This window comes from Asterias amurensis, chromosome 5, assembly GCF_032118995.1.
Source record: "Asterias amurensis chromosome 5, ASM3211899v1".
Taxonomy (NCBI): Eukaryota; Metazoa; Echinodermata; class Asteroidea; order Forcipulatida; family Asteriidae; genus Asterias; species Asterias amurensis.
This window is the reverse complement of record NC_092652.1, coordinates 24,807,246-24,827,154: the sequence shown is the minus strand read 5'-3', so window position 1 is coordinate 24,827,154 and position 19,909 is coordinate 24,807,246. Positions and strand designations below refer to the sequence as shown.

At 38.3% G+C, this 19,909-nt stretch overlaps 1 protein-coding gene across 6 annotated transcripts in view; it reads left to right on the top strand.

Annotated features, from left to right (window-relative positions):
* The window catches only part of LOC139937048 (thrombospondin type-1 domain-containing protein 7A-like), a 228,683-nt gene that overhangs the window by 82,529 nt on the left and 126,245 nt on the right, over window positions 1–19,909 (top strand). The window lies entirely within an intron of this gene.

Here is a 19,909-nt window from a genome sequence, read left to right as displayed (position 1 = left end):
GAACATTGTACACAATGTAATTCCAATGGCACTTGATCACTGCCCCCGTTACGCTATCCCTGTCCCAACATCCGCTTGTTTTTAATAACGTGGTTGAGAGATGCGCAGCGTTCACTGAAGAGGGAGGTATCCTTGTTTAATCAAGAGTCTGTGTTTATCTTAAAGATGCGCGGAGGATTGAAGTGTTTTCATATGTTGTGTTCTCATCAAAGGTGAAAGTGTCTTCGTGCGTCCTCTTGATAAAATAAAAAAAAAAAAACAGAATGGTAAATTGAAGGTTTGTTTAGTTTTGATACACTGATGGTTATCTTTGGTGAGTTCAACAACATTGTGATGTTTTTGCTTTCATATTTTTTTGTGTGGTCTTTTATCAAACGCAAACAAAACTTTGTGAGTTTGTTTAAAAAGGAAAAATAAAACTTTATTTAGCGGAATCAGTCTGGACAATTACCATTATTAGATAAAAAGAAAATTGAGTCCACACACAATTGTGTTTGAGACATTTTGAATTGGACACAGTTGGAGATTTTTCACCCTCGGGCCTTTGTTCCCAGTCTGTGGTATTTTCACAGCGTTTTCCCCTGGTGTATTAAAACCATAATCCAATAAGACCCATCTTCCACCATCCAGATGTGTGCTTATCTGATCTCACTGTATGCAAGATGGTGTGAATTTATTGGCTTGCTCCTACACCGCCCTGAGTAATTAGTAATTTACCGGTGTTAATTACTAATGCTTATTAAAAGTAGCCCAGTGGGGGGATGCGTTACCCAATTCCTGGGTTGATTAGGTTGGGAATATAATATAAATATATGAGTCATTGTTGTCAGAGAAAGAGGATCTGCATAAAATCAATATCATGGGTCTATTTGAAGAGGGTGTCATCTTCACAAAGGGAATGGGCACTGGGCAGTGGTGCGAGGAATGACTGGATTGGGTGGTAACATTGTTTAGTGTTACTGTGGCCGTCCAACCATAGAGAAAGTCTTATGGTCCAACCATACAGCTGGGATCACACAGACAATATTAGATGGGTTTAGCAGATATGTTCACGCTTACTGGCTTAATCCCCGTGCTTTGTCATGGATGGTATGAACTAATGAGCTTTTGTTCCTACGAAGCGTGCAATAGTTGGCTTTAAATACTTCTTTTTATTTGAATTCATTCCACAAATCAATGATACATCACTGCACCCAGATAAAGAAACCAACTAGGGCCTAATTAGTTCATTGTAGCTCACAGAAAAGTCAATAAATAATTAATGATTTTTATGAATGAATGACATTCGTCAAATTTATTAAACTTTTAAGAATCTTATTTCACAACCATTACTGTTTGTGTGAGGTGCCTTGAGCCCCATTTCAGGCTGATGCTGCACTATATCACAAGTTCTTTATTATTTTTATCATGTTGTGATCCATATAACATACTACTTTAAAAACCCTTGACACTATTGGTAATTGTCAAAGACTAGTCTTCTCACTTGGTGTATCTCAACATCAAATAACACAAACCTGTGAAAATTTGAGCTCAATTGGTCGTCGAAGTTGCGAGATAACTATGAACGAAAAAACACCCTTGTCACACGAAGTTGTGTGCTTTTAGCTATGCTTGATTTCGAGACCTCAAATTCTAAACACTGAGGTATCGAAATCAATTTCGTTGAAAATTACTTCTTTCACAAAAGCTATGTCACTTCAGAGGGAGCCGTTTTTCACAATGTTTTACCAATACTACCAACCTCTCCCCATTACCTATACCAAGTAAGGTTTTATGCTAATAAATATTTTGAGTAATTACCAATAGTGTCCACTGCCTTTAAAACAAAACAAATACTAGTTTGCTGTTCCAAAAGTTAGTCACTCTAATACATCATTAATGATATAATAATATATTGCATTCGCAGTTGTTCACTGTTTTAAAACATTTTGGTTCTTATGACATAACCAACTGCTAGTGCCCATTGCTTGACCACTCCAGCAAGAAGTCCACATTCACAGAAAACAGAAATATTGTGTTCAAAGTTTTTGCAAACTCTACTTGATGATTTCATTATAATTTTAGAGCATACTAAAAAGAGTACAAATTGCCTCACTTGTTGAACTTCCTTTAATAATCTTATAAAAAAAATCATTGAATGTAAAATAAATCAAGAATTATATGACAAATAAGACTGCATGTGCAGCAAGCAGCGTTGTTGCTTCAATTTCACAATCTAGGTTCTTGTGGCCTCGCTCTTTGTTCAGACGCTACTTATGGTCAAATTGCAAACTGCTTCAAGTCCTTCAAGCGAATTCAGAAGTATTTGTAAGGGTGTGGATAAATTTAAATGTCATCGCGCAAAGAGAAGAAAAAAATACTAAATGGCTCTTGCAGGCAGATTGAGTATGAGACTTGAAGTGGTATGACTTCCTGGCTGCAGTTTGTTTTTGACAATCTGTTCTTCATTAAGAAAAGAAAAGAGCAAATTCTTTGCAATTTTGCTGAGATTTATTTGTTGTGCTTGATACAACTGCTATTCAGGGCTTTGCTACTTACTCTTTTGCTCATTGTTGTTCTTTAACCATGAAGACAGACACTCAAGATGGCATTAGCTGTGAATAGTTCAGACCCCCCCCCCCCTCCACTATATTCTAGACTCCTCCTGGCGCTGTTTTTCAAGCATCTTAATGCTCAGAAAATTAGGTCTGTATAATGACATTGTTCAGACACTTTTGGTCATGGTAATTTTCACTTCATTTGTATCACATTCAGATGGGACGTATTTGTCCGAAGTGTTGTGTAAAGTAGGCAGTTGCACTTGCATTTCATTTTATATAATTTATACTGGTTGTAAAGCAAAGGACTCTGAGAAAAGTAAACCTAATCACTGTACTAGCCAAGAACCCCGGGAGAAGAGACAAGAAAGGATGTTCCAGGTTTAGATATGGGAGAAAAAAAACCCCCAGATATATTCCAAAGGGAAACACATGCAGTAAAGGTTGGGGCTGAAAAACCAAATGATTCGAACCGGGTCCTGGAGGTGGATTGCTAAGAGAGGGGGGTTTCCCTCAGTGTTTCTGGCAGTGGCTGCTGAATGTTCTGCGGCACCTTGTAACCCTTATAAGGTGTTAATTAATTCAACAACCTTTTCAGAACCACCCCAACTCATTTAGAGATAGTCATTACATGGTGTTACCGCAAACTCTTCTATATCTTATTTCCACTATGCAAAGTTTCAAATCCTACTCAACAACCTGTATTGAAATGTTTTGTTTGTTCAAGCCCTTTGGCATAAAAGTATTATAATTACTTTATAATCTATGCTGTAATCAGTATGAGTAATTTACATTTTCCCTGTCCAGCGTTGTCTGGCTGTGGATGTCTCGCTTACATTTTCTGCTTTCTCCAGAAGATGCTCAGAGCATACCAACCAAAACGTTGAGTTGAAACCAACGGTTCTTTTCAGAACAGCCCCAACTCATTGAGAGATATTCATTACATGGTCTTACCTCAAACTTTTCCATATTATTTTTTATATATACAATTTCTGTATTACTTTGATTTGGCTAAGTTTGCCTTCTTTTGCCTTTGCTTTGCCTCACTCTGACTTCCTACTGCTAAGAATAATTAGATTTATTGAGTGCCTTATGCTGATCCAACCCTGAGGCAATTTACAACATTAAAACTTCTTAAAGAATATAAAGAAACTTGGATTAAAAAGACTAACATAACACAGACAATTATATATATATATATACATGTATAGGCCTATCGCTAGTGACACTTTATATCGTCAGTGATGCTAAATATTGTCAGTGACACTATGAACTGAGTATGGTAAAAAAAACTCTGCGTTCGGAGAAAATTGCGATTGAAGTAAAGCTATTTTTGCAAACTGCTGTTTCAGAGACTGATTGCTATTATTTCTAACAAAATTAAATACCGAATAAAGATGACTTTGTGATGAGTAACTACTTCACAAATGCATTACCTCACTTTGCAAATCATTGTGTATTTTTAATTAGTCAGTTTGTGGCGCAACCATTGATATATTATAAATATACCTGAACAAAGAAATATTGCCATATGGTACATTAAGTTAAAAATAGCAATGAGTTCTAAGAAGATCATACTCATCGACACCAGCAGTAAAATTGGAAAAAAATAGCCTGTTCCAAAACAATAAGAAATATCAGAACATCAGAATGATTAAAAAGGTTAAAGGTTAAACAAATTTGCCATTAGACGATGAAAAGAGGAAAGCCCTGTTGATCACAACGATGGTTTCTTCAAGTCAATATTTTCTTCGGACGATTTTTCCAAGAATTTGGTGCTGCACTTCAAATTCGATTTCTTTGCCTCGCATAGCTTCCAAGCCTAAAATCTGACCATTCCACTGAAAGTTTCTCGGTATCCCGATAACATACAGAAAGGCAATCTCTGCTCAAGTTAGACCTTTAAAGGAACACGTTGCCTTGGATCGGTCGAGTTGGTCTTTAAAAAGCGTTTGTAACCGTTTTTTATAAAATGCATATGGGTAGAAAGATGTTGTAAAAGTAGAATACAATGATCCACACAAAAATGCCTCGAAATTGCGTGGTTTTCCTTTTACCTTGTCGACTAACACGTCGGCCATTTATGGGGGTCAAAATTTTGACTCCCATAAATGGCCGACGATGTTAGTTCGCACAGTAGAAGGAAAACCACGCAATTTCGAGGCAAACTTGTGTGGATCATTGTATTCTACTTTTAAAACATCTTTCCAACCATATGCATTTTATAAAAAACGGTTACAAACGCTTTTGTTTTGACCAACTCGTCCGATCCAAGGCAACGTGTTCCTTTAACTTTGAAATCTATTATTGTACTATAAGGCCTCAGCTTTCTTTTACACATATTAAGTGTCTACTTGAATGAACAACCTCTTCACCCTTCTGTCTCATGCTATGCCATAAACAAACTACCTGTTTTCAAGTTTTTCATGGATATTCTATCGTCCCTGGTTAGACTTCTTGCTCCTCGTCTTACAGCCTCTTCATAACTTCCAGGACAAAAATACACACAGTCGGGATATGTCTGTGTTGAACGAAGAAGAAAAAAATACACGGCACTAGCAGGGCTGACAGCGCTTAATGCATACAAACTACTTCGTAAATCGCTTTCGGCGGGTAATGATATACGCGTTGGATCCTGGACTGTGGTACCAGGTGATCTAACATAATTTCACTGCCAACACTCATGGTAGGCCTTCCATATTGTTGCCCTTCCTTTTTTTTTTCGTCTTCTGGATCTTACATTTTCTTTGGATATTTCTCTGAAGGCTTTCATTTTTTTACTGATGGGATTCATGAAGCACCAGCTAAGTTACAAGACGTGTCTCTATGCGTTACCAGAGGGACAGTTTGGGTTGCAGTTGGGCTACCTGCTGAGGTCCTTACACCTTGCAGGTAACAAAACAAACAAACTTTCTGCTTGTTGTCTTCACTTTTTGGTTGGAGTTTTTCAGACCACAAAAGCTGATTTTAGACACATCACCAAAACATTTATGGATTTGAAATTAACTGTTTTTAACAAATTCCGTTTTTAGGGAAAGTATATACGTTTTGATTTGGGAATTGTTCAATTGGTTTAATCCTTTATAAATGTACAATAAAACTAACCTGTGAAAATTTCAATGCAAAGGGGGGTCATGTTTTTGAAGGATTGTTGAAAATCTTGAGCTGTTTTATCCAAGCAGAAAGAATAATCTGTAGAAAACACAATCTGAGAAACGTATCTCAGATTCAAATTTTGGGGTTTCCAGCCCTAAATCATTTAACATTTATTCAGTCAGTTTCCCCTGTGGTTTATTACTTTATATTTTGATAATTACCAATAATGTACGTTGTTTTTTAGTATCCTCAAGGTTTCTTCAAGAACTTGGAATTTTCATTTTCTTTGCAGAAGCTCATCCTTTTGAATAACAATAATTTTGTCTAAAATATGTCATCCAGAAGAAAGTGCAACACTGTTGACTCCATCAGTAAAGTATTTGTGACAAGGAGTCTTATAAAATGGTCGGAAAAGTAGCGGATATGCCCTTGAACTCCGCAGCCAGAGTAAATACTTTAGCCCTGATACTGATAATGATACAGTATTTCACCTTGGCAGTGATGTCTCCATTTGCTTAAAGGCACTGGACACCTTTAGTAATTGTCAAAGACCAGTCTTCTCACTTATTCTCTCTGTGAAAATTTGAACTCAATTGCTGGTCGATGAAGTTGCGAGAGAATAATGACAGAAAAAAACACCCTCCTTGTCACACAAGGTGTGTGCTTCAGATGCTTGAATCCAAGACTTCAGCTGAGGTCTCAAATTAAATTCAAATATTTCAGTGAGAAATAACTTCTTTCTCAAAAACTATGATACTTCAGAGGGAGCCGTTTCTCACAATGTTTTATACTATCAACAGCTCTCAACTGCTCATTTCAAAGTACCTTTTTATGCTAACAATTTTGTTGAGTAATTACCAATAGTGTTCAGTGCCTTAAAGCTAGTTCAACCAGCTGGAGAAGAGGTTGAACAACAAAAAAGTGTAATGAACCCCTCCGAGAAACCATGGTGTAATCTGAGCAGCGATTTACTTCCTCAAGGTCTTGAAGATGTTCAGTGGAGAGTAATGTCTCCCTCACCCCCCCCTTTCAACTTAAACCATTTTGTGAACACCCCCCCTCCCCTCCCCCTCATTTGGATTTAATATTCTGATCACGTTTTGAGCATTAAGATTGTAATCTAACCGAGCAAATGCAGAGCCGCTCTGTCTGGACACACTCATTATACGCGGACTTCGGGAAGAAATCTCAAGTTCGCCTCAAAAGTTCTTGATAATCAGCCGAGTACCCATCAGCGCACTTTGGTACGGAACATTAGACCAGAGCAAATACATGTTACTAGTCCTGATCCAGCAGTAACCCGGTAATGACCACTTAAAATGCATGCTCCAGCCCTTTTCTTATCCCCTCATCCTCAGAAGATTTCCAAAGTTTATAGCTCGTTTAATTGCCTTGGGTCAGCATGATTACTCACAGTAACTTTGACGCCATATTTTGAAGGAGCGACATATTAATAATTTATGAGCTGTTGAGAGATGATTCTTTTTTTTTACGAAGAAGTTTTTTTATGTCTTCATGGTCACGAAAGAGTTAGAGTACATTCATTTGTTACATCCGGTGTAAAATCTATTTGAGAATGTTATCAAGGGGTAAGATGGACTTGGGGCCCAAGAAAAAAAAATTTCTGCCAAGGATTTTGTGCTTTTCCATTTGTGATTATTTTGAAACATACCATATCAGAATTTTGAGGTGGTTTTACGTGCCAGTAGTTTCACAAGAACACGCTTCTCAGGTCAATTAATATATAATGATATGGTTTGTACAAATAAAAAACCTTACATTTATAATGCTCAATATTTTTCACATAAAGACACTCCCAAATATCAAGAAAAAGTTTTTCAAGACTCTAGCCGATTTTAAAATGTTGTTGAAATACAACTTCATAAACAAAGAACACAGCTCTATAATATGCCAAAAAAGTTTAAAATCTACATGTAAAAATGAAATGAAAAAATAAAGGAATCATTAGCAATCATGACAAGGATGGCAACAGCACGATACAAGTCACTTGCCAAAGGGATCATCTTTCACTCTACATTAATCACTCATTAATTCACTCTACATAAATCACTCATTAATTCACTCACATCTTTCACTCTACATTAATCCCTGTGTCTTATGTCTAATAGGTTCTAAAGCACTCCACTATGTCATGACGCATGCACATGACTACAAGACATTTTATCGTAATTAATTAAATTGACTTAATGAAGACTTCCTCCCAAAGTCTTGATGTGGCGTCCATTATTGCACAAAGCACATTAATACATTATGCACACTCACAATCAAACATATCAATCCGCACTGTACACTTAAGTCTGGGTCCCAAAGCCCCCTCATACAAATCTGTATTACACGTACATGCTTTTCATTTCAATGAAAGTTTTGTATTAAGTGATGTTCTTAAAGACAGTGGACACTATTGGCAATTACTCAAAATAGTTGTTAGCATAAAACGTTACTTGGTAACTAGTAATGGGGAGAGGTTGATGATAAGTGTACCAGCTTGTTGTATGTGCTTTATTCAATGCTTGAGACATCTGGCTTTACATCCTATCGGAAGGATGCAGCAACAATGGTCAAGCCTGAGACTTGAACCCACTCTTCTGCTGATTAGAAACACCAGAGCTGAGTTCAGTGCACTTGACCGCTTGGCCATGACACACCAAACAATCAACCTGTCATGATTTTCAAAACAGGCTGTTATTTTTATGGTCATCAAATGCAATTTTCCTTAACTTCGGTGATGTATTTGGTTGAAATTGATCTCTGAGGATTGGTTTGATCGTCATAAACAGTGATATTTCAGATTGCAAATAACAACTTCTTTAAAAAGATACTCACCAATCATACTTCTTGTCTAAAACATGTATATAACTGGCAAGACTGTAGTTAGTTTATAATGTTTATTCCTTGTGTGTATACTAGCATATGGAAAAGTCGCAATGCGTTCACCAGTACACACCTTTTTTATTATTTATCTACACTCCATTATTGGTGTTGTGGAAACAAATCCCAGCACAAGTACTTAAGGTCAGCGTACTTCAATATTTTTGAAACGTGACAATAAACATCCACAAGAATGAGAGGCAGAGGACACTGTTATTATGCATTTTGGTCCATAAGGCCTATTGTCTAGTTTCCTGTATGCACCAACAGATATGAATAGGTGATCATACAAAAGGAGCCAGACTATTTTCCTCCAAGCCTCACTTTGAATATTTATTGGATTGGAGCAAAAGCAACAATGGCTGCATCATAGTAAAGGCTAGACTTGATGACAAGTCGTTAGGCGCTGCCTATTTGTTACTAGCACACATTCTGCCGTTCATGCAACAGTCACAGTGCGATTATACACATGCAATGGTCGTAGGTAGCGCGTGGTAGCTGACCATAGAGCAATCACTGACTCTCACACACATACCGGGATCGAGGATGAGTGTACCGTCCCCGTGACTACACCGCGCTTAACAATTACCGACTTGATTTCAAGACTAAGTAAAGGCTAACATGCGGGTTGGTGATGTTGCTCATAAGACAGAATGGAACTTGTCTTTATCTTGGCGTGTCATGGCTGAGTGGGAAAGCACACTGGGCTCAAGCTCTGATGTTTCTGATGAGCAGAGTGTGGGTTCGAGTCCCAGTCTTGACTCTTGTGCGCCTTGCGAGACACTTAACCGTCATAGCTTCGTTCTTTGGATTGGATGTGAAGCCCTGTCGTCCTGTGTGTCGTGTATCACATGTAAACGAACCCAGTTACACTTGTCACTGAGATAAGGGGTTTTCCCCCGTTGGTTTTGGTTGTGGCTGCTGAATGCACTGCAGCACCTTTGTAAAGATGGGTCTCAAAATTCAAAACCTTCAAAAAACCTGTCTGGAATAATAAATATAATAATAATAATAATAATAATACAGCATTTATAAAGCACACTAAATCTGTAGAACATTCAAAGGCGCTGGTCAAAGAACAAGAAGAAAATTTCACTCGATATCTGCAAAGGCTAATCTGAAGAGATGGGTTTTGAGAGAATGTTGGAATCGAGAGATGTCATGTGTGTCCTTGAGATGTTGAGGCAGAGAGTTCCAGAGGGCGTGGTGAAATGTTACTGAATGCTATTGACCAGCTTTGAGACGCCTGTAAATAAAACACCTGAACTTGTTATTGTTATTACATTTTAGCATGATTCACTCTGATCTCTCTTTTTTTCCACCCTGTTTCATAAAAAATATATATTTCATTTCCCTTTTTTTTTTTAGCAGAGTCACCGTTCGGCACCCCAAAACATGCTATTAGGCATGTTCACTGTAAAACTTATTTCCCGTGATTGGGTCACATATTCAGTGTGCTAAATTCGGCATAAAATTACAAGTATCTGCTTACATGCAGCAGCATGCTTTTACCCACGCTTAAAAAGTACAGCTTTTAGGGTATATTTGTAAGTATTTTATGGAAGAAAATTAGTTAATGTAGGTCACGGCCCTTTGGCCAAAACAGAGAGGTATATAGTGTTCCTGATCCCAAGGGAGTTGGTTCAGCCCAGGGCGGTGATTGGTAGTGGTCCAGACAGAGTAATGAACCCTCGGGCAAGACCGCTCCTAGGCCTAGGTGGTGGTAATACAAGCTATGTTATAACGAGATCATCTCTGATATAAACTTCATATGAGTGTTGGGTGAATTAAATGCATTGGTGGTCTGCGGGGCCCTGGTAACGTATCTAGAAGGGTTTTTAGTAATTGAACAGTTGAGATGTCTGGACTACAATCACAGTGGTCTTGACTCTTCATTAATGATATTGGGTCGGACGGAGAGCGGGGAAATGTTGAATGATGGAAACTCACGCCCTCATGATTGAGTTTCTTTTTGGTTATTGGATTAGAACAAATAACTTAAGTAACTTATACAGCCTTTTTTGAAGTGCTTTTATATATTACGGATGGCATTAGGGTTAAAAGGAGAATTGGAATTTTGTTGGAAGAGTGAAACAGCAAAGAGTGAAACAAGGAGATCTTGTGATGGAGAAACAGATCGGGGGAAAAAAAAATAAGTAAAAATGTGTTGTAACCTATTATGCAGTGCAGACCTGAGAACAAAAGAGATCCACACAATGTGGAAACTCTATGTGGACTTACACACCTCCATATTGCGTTTTTACTCTTGTGAAGGATTTTGTTTTATTTTAACAAAAGTGTGTGCAAAACAGAGCTGGTTGCGTGTTTATTTTAAAACTAATTGCCATTCACTGTATATTTATCACGTCACAACATAACAATCAATTAGTTTCTAAAAGAAAAATTAAAATTTACATACAAGTACAAAAGGACGAAACCTTTACTACAATAGGAGCTTTTTAGCAGATGCCATACTGAGGAGTAAGAGTTTGAACGACTAAATTAAAAAAACATCTAAACAAGAAGGAGCTCTTTAACCTTTGTCACACCTCCATGTAGGGCTCCCAAGAAAAAGGCTCAAACAAGACACAATTATTTTCTGAAAAACCCTCCAGAAACCCTTGATCAACCGTTCTCAGTGAACTGAAACCTCCACAACAGGCTTCCTTCTGCTGAGCTTAGGAATAAGAGTTTCAACGACTTAATTATAGGAACACCAATTTAAAAAAAGACATGAGCTCTTTTTATAATAACCTTGGTTTCCCAAGATAAAAGCTCAAGTAAGAAACCCTCAACCAACCATTCTCAGTGGACAGAAAGCACCACAACAGGTTGCTCCCTAGACTGTGTATAACTCTCTTAAACTATGCGTGCACATTCACACAAAAGAGCTATTCACCAATTCATAGTCCCACTAGAAAGAATAGAAAAGACAAGTAACTTAATAAAGATGCATCATCATCGTATAATGAACTGCCAGTCAAGATGAACCTGGAGTTCATTGTACTTTATTAAGTAAGCCTGTCTGATCATTGAGCGTGTTATAGGTTTAACAGCCGAGCAGGTAAAAGAGGATGAAATGCACCTCTGCCATTAGGACTACACAGTGTTCAATTAATTGGCAAAATTTAGTATTATAAAGGGGTTTCATTTTGTTTTTCTACTGCTCCTTCACCCATAAAAAACAAATTTATCAAAGAGAAAGATGGTATTTACATGTACATGTAGTTGAAAGATGGTATTTAGTTGTGAAAAATTGTAAATGTATTACATAGGATTGGTAGGGATTCAAAAAGTTTTGTTATTTTAGTCGGAAAGCTTTCTGATTATGAAGTTCAGACTAGAACATCTGATTCTATTGCATCAATGACGAAATTCTTAAATATAATGATGAAAACAATGACAAAATACCTAGTTTACTTCTTGTTTTTCATATGAGTTCAGTTCTTAATTAACGCCTTCCCGGGGGTAACAAATACTGTGTATTGAAAACATGACATAGGTATTGTGGTTGAGTTCTCTGTTTCTTATTAATGCCATATCACTTATTCTGAGAAGTGGCTTTTGTTGACGTGGGGCATCACGTAATTATCAAATCATGCTTAAAGGAGTGGTCTCATTGCACTGCCTTTGGATCATTAAGTGCACAAAATTACCTTCAGGTTCAAAATATGTCAGCCAAAGTTTGCAAAGGGCACTGTTTCAAAGTGTTTGCATCTACCTCATCAGATTTACCGCTTGGGGACCTACAATTTGGAGGTGCACACGTGTGCCTCCTAACCATTTGAGATTTCAATTTTTTGATGCGACAGAAAAAGTGTTAGGAGTAAGTGAACACCTTTAAGGTGTCTGTACTCCATTTTTAAGAAGAAACTGAAAGTCTTCCTTTTTATGATAGAAATCTTAATAAGAATTTGAATTTAGCTCTATGTTGATGTTGATATTGTTTGTTTCTCCGGCAGCCCAGCGATGTATACTCCACAGGGAGCTGAGAAAGATCAAAAAAAAAAACGATGTTGGTCCAGTGACAAGGGCACTAATGTAAAGTTTACTGATACCATTTTGTAAAAAAGCCCTATACAAGAAAAAAAAATCATTATTATTACTTTATCTTTTTTAATTTATCTTTTTTTTTTTAATCAATATTATCTACATTATAGCTCTAAACCAAACTGAAAATGTACACCAAAATTGCTCTGACGTCTTTAGCCACAGCATCCACTGTGAACATTATCAGTGTACATGTATGTGTATAACCTTGCATAATGCATCATCAGTAGTAGGCTAACCACCTTCTGTACAAACACAAACTAATTCTCACCAGGGGGCTCATAAGCTCCAATCTGTAATTAGGTTCTATGATGATGTAAGCCTCCACCATGGCAACATATTTTTCATTAATTTTCATCCGCATTTTTTATTATTCCTGAAATGATTTTCCAAGGTCGTCGTAACAATAGTTTGTGTTTAGCAAGCTGTTCAGTATTGAGCAGTAGCAACTGTGCCCAAAAGGTGGCATGCTGGAAGGACGCGTCGGGTTTCCAGCGAGGACTTTTCCCTGATGACTCATGCCGGCAACCCAAACCTTCTCGCTTGCTTTTGAAAAAATTAATTTTTTTGTCCCGAATTCATTTTGTAAACTTCCATCCCTCCAGTCTTATTATCCCGTTTCATTCCCCGGAATCTGTTCCCCCAAAAAACGAGAGGAAAAAGACGACAACATTTAGGAAAGGTTGATCTACTCAATCCCAACTGTGCCAAAAGCAGTGTCTCTGACAGACGATACTGCATCCCAGCGCCACCGGTCGGCCCGAACACATTCTTGTTTCCCACCCACTGAATTTACCATTTCTGACTTGGAGCCCTTTCTGAGTCTCCTTGGAGAAAACATGGCCTGCAGCGGGAAAAAAGTAAGAAGGGAGGGAAGAAAGAGGTTTGTTAAGGTGTGATCCCAGACGACCTCATATATACCTGCCTGAAAATGAGGGGTCATAACGAGAAGGGAAGGGAGCGACTTGATGGCGCGGGGCCATCCTATTATTTCCTCTTGGGGTAATCATTTACAAGGGCTGTAGGGGGATGCATCTTAATATTGCATCAGCTGTCACTTCGTCGATCGAGCATCTTGTCTATGTCCCGTCCTAAGGCCATGATTTTTCACAGTTAATTTCTTGCTCTTCTTCATTTACCCTTTTTTCTTCTCCTTCGAAGTCTTTTTTTTTTCCTTCTTCTTTCTTCACCTTGTCCTCATGCGACTGTCTGTGGATTTTCCTTCTCTGTTTCACCATCCCTTTGCGGAGTTATGAAGTTATAACTCGGAGCGTTTTAGAGGTAGACAGGGGAGATGTTTTCTGCCCGGTTTCACACAGGATAGGTTGACATTGTAATCATTGTGAAACAGGACAGAAGACTGAGGAAATGACTTTGTCCCAGAAGGAAATTGTGGCTTTTGTAAATACAGTGTGGCTGTGTGCGTTTGCCCCCTTAAACGCTTTGGGGAGGACATTCTCCTATATGCCAAAAAGTGCAAATGGTGACATTCCCATATGTTCCTAAATAAACACTTTGTACATGTAGTAAGCCTTTGTATGTGTTGTGGTAGAATCATTTCTTTCCTTTGAATCTAACTCAAGTTATTTTACAAATTGTTGTTCAACAGATTAAAAACAACATTAAAGGAACATGTTGCCTTGGATTGGACGAGTTGGTCTATAAAAAGCGTTTGCAACCGTTTGTTATAAAATGCATTTGATTGGAAAGATGTTTTAAAAGGCGAATTCAATGATCCACACAAATTTGCCTCGAAATTGCGTGGTTTTCCTTTACTTCGTGAACTAACACGGTCAGCCATTTATGAGAGTCAAAAACTTGACTCCCATAAATGGCCGACCGTGTGAGTCGACGAGGTAAAAGGAAAACCGTGCAATTTCGAGGCATGTTTGTGTCGATCATTGTATTCTACTTTTACAACATCTTTCTAACCATATGCATTTTATAACAAACGGTTACAAACGCTTTTCAAAAACCAACTCGACCGATCCAAGGCAACGTGTTCCATTAATATTCATCAGTTATTATTTATCAATCCCCTTCCCCCTCCTTGTTACCCTTCTCTTTGTTCATCCCTTATTTTCTCTGTGTACTTTCATCTCTATCATCTGTTTTCCATCACTTGAAAGCTTTTGTTACATACCTGTTTATGTTTTGTATTGTCAAGTGTTTAAGCCTTCAAGAAAGACTCTGCTAAGGTTGACACATCAATCAGAGGCAACTAATTATTTCTTGCATTAATGTTTATCAACAGATGCATATAATAATAATTCATGTTGATTGAGCAGCACTTTTTATTTCCCCTACGCTTGTGTATGACTCACTTGTTACTTAAAGACTTTAAGACTTGTGGGGAAAACACAGGTTACTAAAGTTGGATTCGAACCCTCAATCTAGACAATGGTGATAGAGTAGAAACCAACATATCATTTGTTATTCTTCCTGATGCAATTATTAAGTCAACTAAACTAATCAACCTTGTCCATTGTTCCCCATTATCACTTTTGAAAAGCAATACTGTGAATGTTCTTTCCGTAAATTTGATTTACGTAAAGACTTGCAAAAGGATCTCCTATATGGATGGAACAAACCACATTATACCACATTCAGTCATACGATATTATAAAAGCCACAATGTTTTTAGATCAAATTGATTTTGAATGAAAGGCATACGTTGTAAATGGAAGAAATCTTTTCCACAATCAGATCTCAACTGAATGGTACTCAAAAAACCAGTGTCTAATTTACGAAATGCATATTTAGCTACGCACTCCGCTTTCCCATAAACAGGACCAAAATTGTAGGCTCACCACACTTTGGAATATTAGATTCCCAAACTATAAGTAAAAAATATAGGACAGATTGCTTCGGGTCAGGAGCAGAGGAGACATTCATAGCCCATCTCCAACTGCAGTAAAATCAATCTGATTCAATTTCAGTCCAACATAATACAGATAACAGCGGGCGGGGGGTAAGAACAGAGGGAGGGATACGGTTGAGGTAAGAGTTCACCAGCACATAGCTTAGGTTATTTAATGTTCTACCCCTCACGCTGAAAACCAGAGTGCCTTCCCATCGCACCCCCATGGGGACTTCCAATTTTCTAATTTTCGCTATTGATTACCGTCGGAGAAAGCCCATGCATTGTTGCTCCTCGCATCATGCCATCTAGTGTTATAGTGGCCCTCTGTAAAGTTCTTCATAACACTTGTGGGCAGGTGCGGGGATAAAAGGGCAAGAGTTGTTGGTCAATATATCTCATCTTCACCTCCCAGGTGTGGATGAGTCTAGCCCCCCTGTGGTAGCGGCAGCAACGCTGTAAGCATAGTGTTTCACGGGTCTATCTGCAACTCGATCCGGCTCCCTTTGTGAGTGCTGAGTCCCCCCTTCACCAACTGAGTAAATACTCAAGCCTCTTCTGCACAGCGTCTGGACCTGGCAATTGTGATTGATTCCGCGCCCGCTAGTGTGTCCACGCATTTTTATGGTCGAGCGCTAGAGCCAGTTACTGTTTGATCAAATCGGAATGGGTTTCACAAAGAAACGGGGGGGGGGGGGGGGGGGGGGGAATGGGCAGAGGAAAGACAAAGATGGAAATATCCAAAAGAACTCGGTCGTCACTTATCAAACACAGACCTTTAGTTGTAGATTCTGCTACGGTTTGAAGAGATGGTTCAACGCAGAGCTTGTCATCAAAGACTTGAGCACCTCAGAGAGTGGTTTGTACACTTTGCCATGCACAGCGTTGTTAACTACTCTCTCTCTCTCTGTAAGGCTAAACATGTAGTGGCTGAACATGCAGAGAGTCATGGAGTGGACGAGCACGAACGCTTTTAATGCGACAAGAGTTCTAGGTGTTTGTAAAGAAGTGCTGGAGTTTCTGGTGGTGCTTGACAGGTTTTATTTTCTCTGTCTATGTCGGATTGAGGATGAACTAGATTCATGACAGGGAATGACTCTGATTTGTCATAATTGCTGGGCCCTATTTCATAGAGAGTATTGATTGATTGGTTGATTTAATTGATTGAAATGGTTTATTTAAAAACATTTAATGAAAACAGCTTGAAGGCTGATAAATCATGAATTAACATATTATGCAATAAAAATTGTTAAAAGTACATTGAAAAAGCCAAAAGCTGAAAACATTTCAGCTTAGCAGAAATGAGCAAGATACCAGTCACAAATTTAACTTGTGATATGGTAGTTTGGCTGGTAACCTTATTCTGGTAAGCATAATAGTGTTTGCTTAGCTACTTTTGTGCTTAAACAGCTTTATGAAATTGGACACTAGTCATGAATCATAAACAGCTAACTAGAAATGGAGAACAGATAACATTTGAAATGAATAAAAGTATAATGTTGCAGTTGTCTTGGCTTTAATTGCCCAATTGATGAGCTCGGGAAGCTGTAAAATATCTAGTAAAAATTTTATTGGGTGATACTTGGGATGTTTTATGAAATGCTAAGAAGATGTTTAGACTTCTGTATTGTTGACACATTTATAGGGTACAACATAAATCAGAACTAACATTTTCAACCCTCCCCCAATTTTTATGCACTCGGGCGAAGCAAGCCGAAGATATTTTATGTTAGAATATTCGCAACCAATGCTCATGGTTGGTGTGATCAACCACATACGTGAGATAACAAACCTGTGGAAATTTGGGCTGAATCCATTGTGTGAGTTATGAGAAGATAGTGATTCAAATTTTCAGTAGTAAACAAAATGTCCTTGGTTGTAAACCTAAACTAGCTGTTGCTTTTTAATTTTTTTTTTATTTTTTTTTATAAACAAGTTTTCAGACACAGTTTTCTTGAATATGACTTCATTACAGAAAGACAGTATACTTTACAGAAACAATTTTTATAAACTGGTATAAAAATTCATATCATCAAGCTCTTGGACTTAAATTAAACAATGTTTTTTTTTTATCCTGTTGAATTGACATTACCATATTTTGGGGTTGTCATGGGTACAAGAAAACGATTTGTGGTCAAGAAGAGACAAATGAGTCAGAGGTGTTCAAGGGTCGTACTCCTTAAAAGCCCTTACATTAATACCTGAGAAAAGGTTGGCTCTCCCTAACATCAGCGGAGTAAATTTCTCTCCACCCACCACCAATCCCCACTTGACCCTTCGAACAAGTAGAACTGTCAAATAGCACTCCACACTAATGCTAAAGTCAGAAGCTCACTACCTGAGCTCAGATGCCGTGTCAAATTTACCTATTCATATTTGTTGAGGCGTCATATAGCCTTCGAGAAAGACTCTTCTTCTAGGGTCGAAACGTCAGGCTGTTAACTATTTTTTGTGTCAAATTTCACTAACATAGGCGTGCAGTAGCTTTATGTTTACTTGTGTGTACTGACTGTACTTTTATTGGGGTTTGGTGCACGATGATGTGGTGATCCTGTGAGTGGCAGAACGTTTGTCTGACAGCCAGGTGTTTCAAGCAAAATTGATGTCACTAGTGTGGAATGCTATTGAACCCAAAATGGTGTAGTTACTTTCATATGATTCATACAAAACACTTCACACTTCTACTTTAGCATAACACTCATCTGCTTAGCAGCGAGACTCTTGTGTGGTTCGCTGAAATGTGTAATAACATAAAGATTGGCCTGAATCAAGATGACCCATGATGGCCACATGACTCAGTCTCGAGTGGCATTTTAAGAGTGACCACAGTTTGCAATTCCAGCTTCATGATGATGAGTGGATCCCATCTAGCGTGACGCCATTGATTTTTCCAAAGCTTCCCCTTGTCTAAATTGTCACCATTGCATAAACACTATCAATGGCAATCAATACTGGACATTAATACCAACTCACTCCTCTAGAGGTAAATTAATGACCTCGCTCATTAGTCGAGACGTCAGCTCACAAGAGAGAGACCTCACCTGCCGAGCGGATAATGACGCTAGTGGACAGGGCAAGAGTGCAGTAGCGCAATCTACTGGAAATAACCACTCAACCTGTTAACATGAGTACTAATTTATTTAATGACTATTGCAATTAGCGGCTGTGTAATTAGTTGTGGGGCTTACAAGCAAATAAGGGACCCAGTATTAAGAATATTGGATTTCCCATTTGGCATTATGACTGCGTTTCACACCTTGGTCACCTCGATGACTTATAATGTAGGGGCTGTAAGGGTGAATGGCTAAATGCACTTACTCACACTAAATGCGCGGGGTTTAGCACCCTTAAAAGGTTTACCCTCTTGTAGTTCAATGAACCTCTAGACCTCTTTGTTTGTCATTTCCAAGATTTTTGTTTATGTGAAAAATGTAGACACATCTGTATAGATTATTTGCTTTCATTTCGTCACTGCTTTCACGAAGTGGCAAATCTGCACGTTTAACAGCAATGAGTGAGAACGTCAAGAGTTTGTGTAAAAAAAACCAAAACAAAACACCACTTCTGATGGGTCTTGACATCAGAACTGCATGTGACTAATTCAAATGTACTTCACAATGCAAAATCGTTTATCACAAGTGATTAGCACACTTTCAATATAATAGCACACAATCTGGTATGCGCTGGTTCAATCTGGTTCAATCTGGTATGCGCTGGTTCCATCTGGTTCAATCTGGTATGCGCTGTTTCAATCTGGGTTGCGCTGTTTTGTCAATTGTGACAAAAGGAAATTCACTTTCACAATGAAGTATGAACTGGGCTTTATAGTTTTGATTTATTAGGTTGTCTTCAGATTTCATAAATGATGCATCCCATCAATAGCAGATGAAAATATATAAAAGTCTTTTAATAAATCGCTGAAGAAAAGTTACTCCTGGAGAGGTTGATGCTTTTGATGTAACTCTTGATCGATCTCATTTAAAGCTGAACCAATTCTGTTCTAGTCGGGTAGAGCAGCAGGCAAGATCCTTTTGGGGTATTCCCCTGTTGACCTGAACAAGCTAATCCCTCCGAAGCCATCCACGCTCCCATTAAGGCTTCTGCGGAATGCTACTGCCCTTCCAACCAATTGTGAATCTAACGCAGGGGAATTTTCAACTTTACTCGAACCGTGCACCCCCTACGGGGCCATCCCTAAAATGAAGCTTGTTTAATCCTGACAGTGGGGGTACGCTGTCTAGCTGTGCACAGCCAGTGCAGGCCACGGCACACTTCACTGAGTGACAGCTGAACCTGACAACCCTAACTATATATGACATGACAACCTCATTTCCCTGGACCAATTAGTGTGTGGAGTTGCCGCACTCTTGTGTCATCAATTTTCCCTCCAAACCCCAAAGAGAAAATTCAACCAAAAATATTTGATTTATTTATCCAACTAGGAAATTTTAGCCCACTCTGTTAATGGAAAAATCTC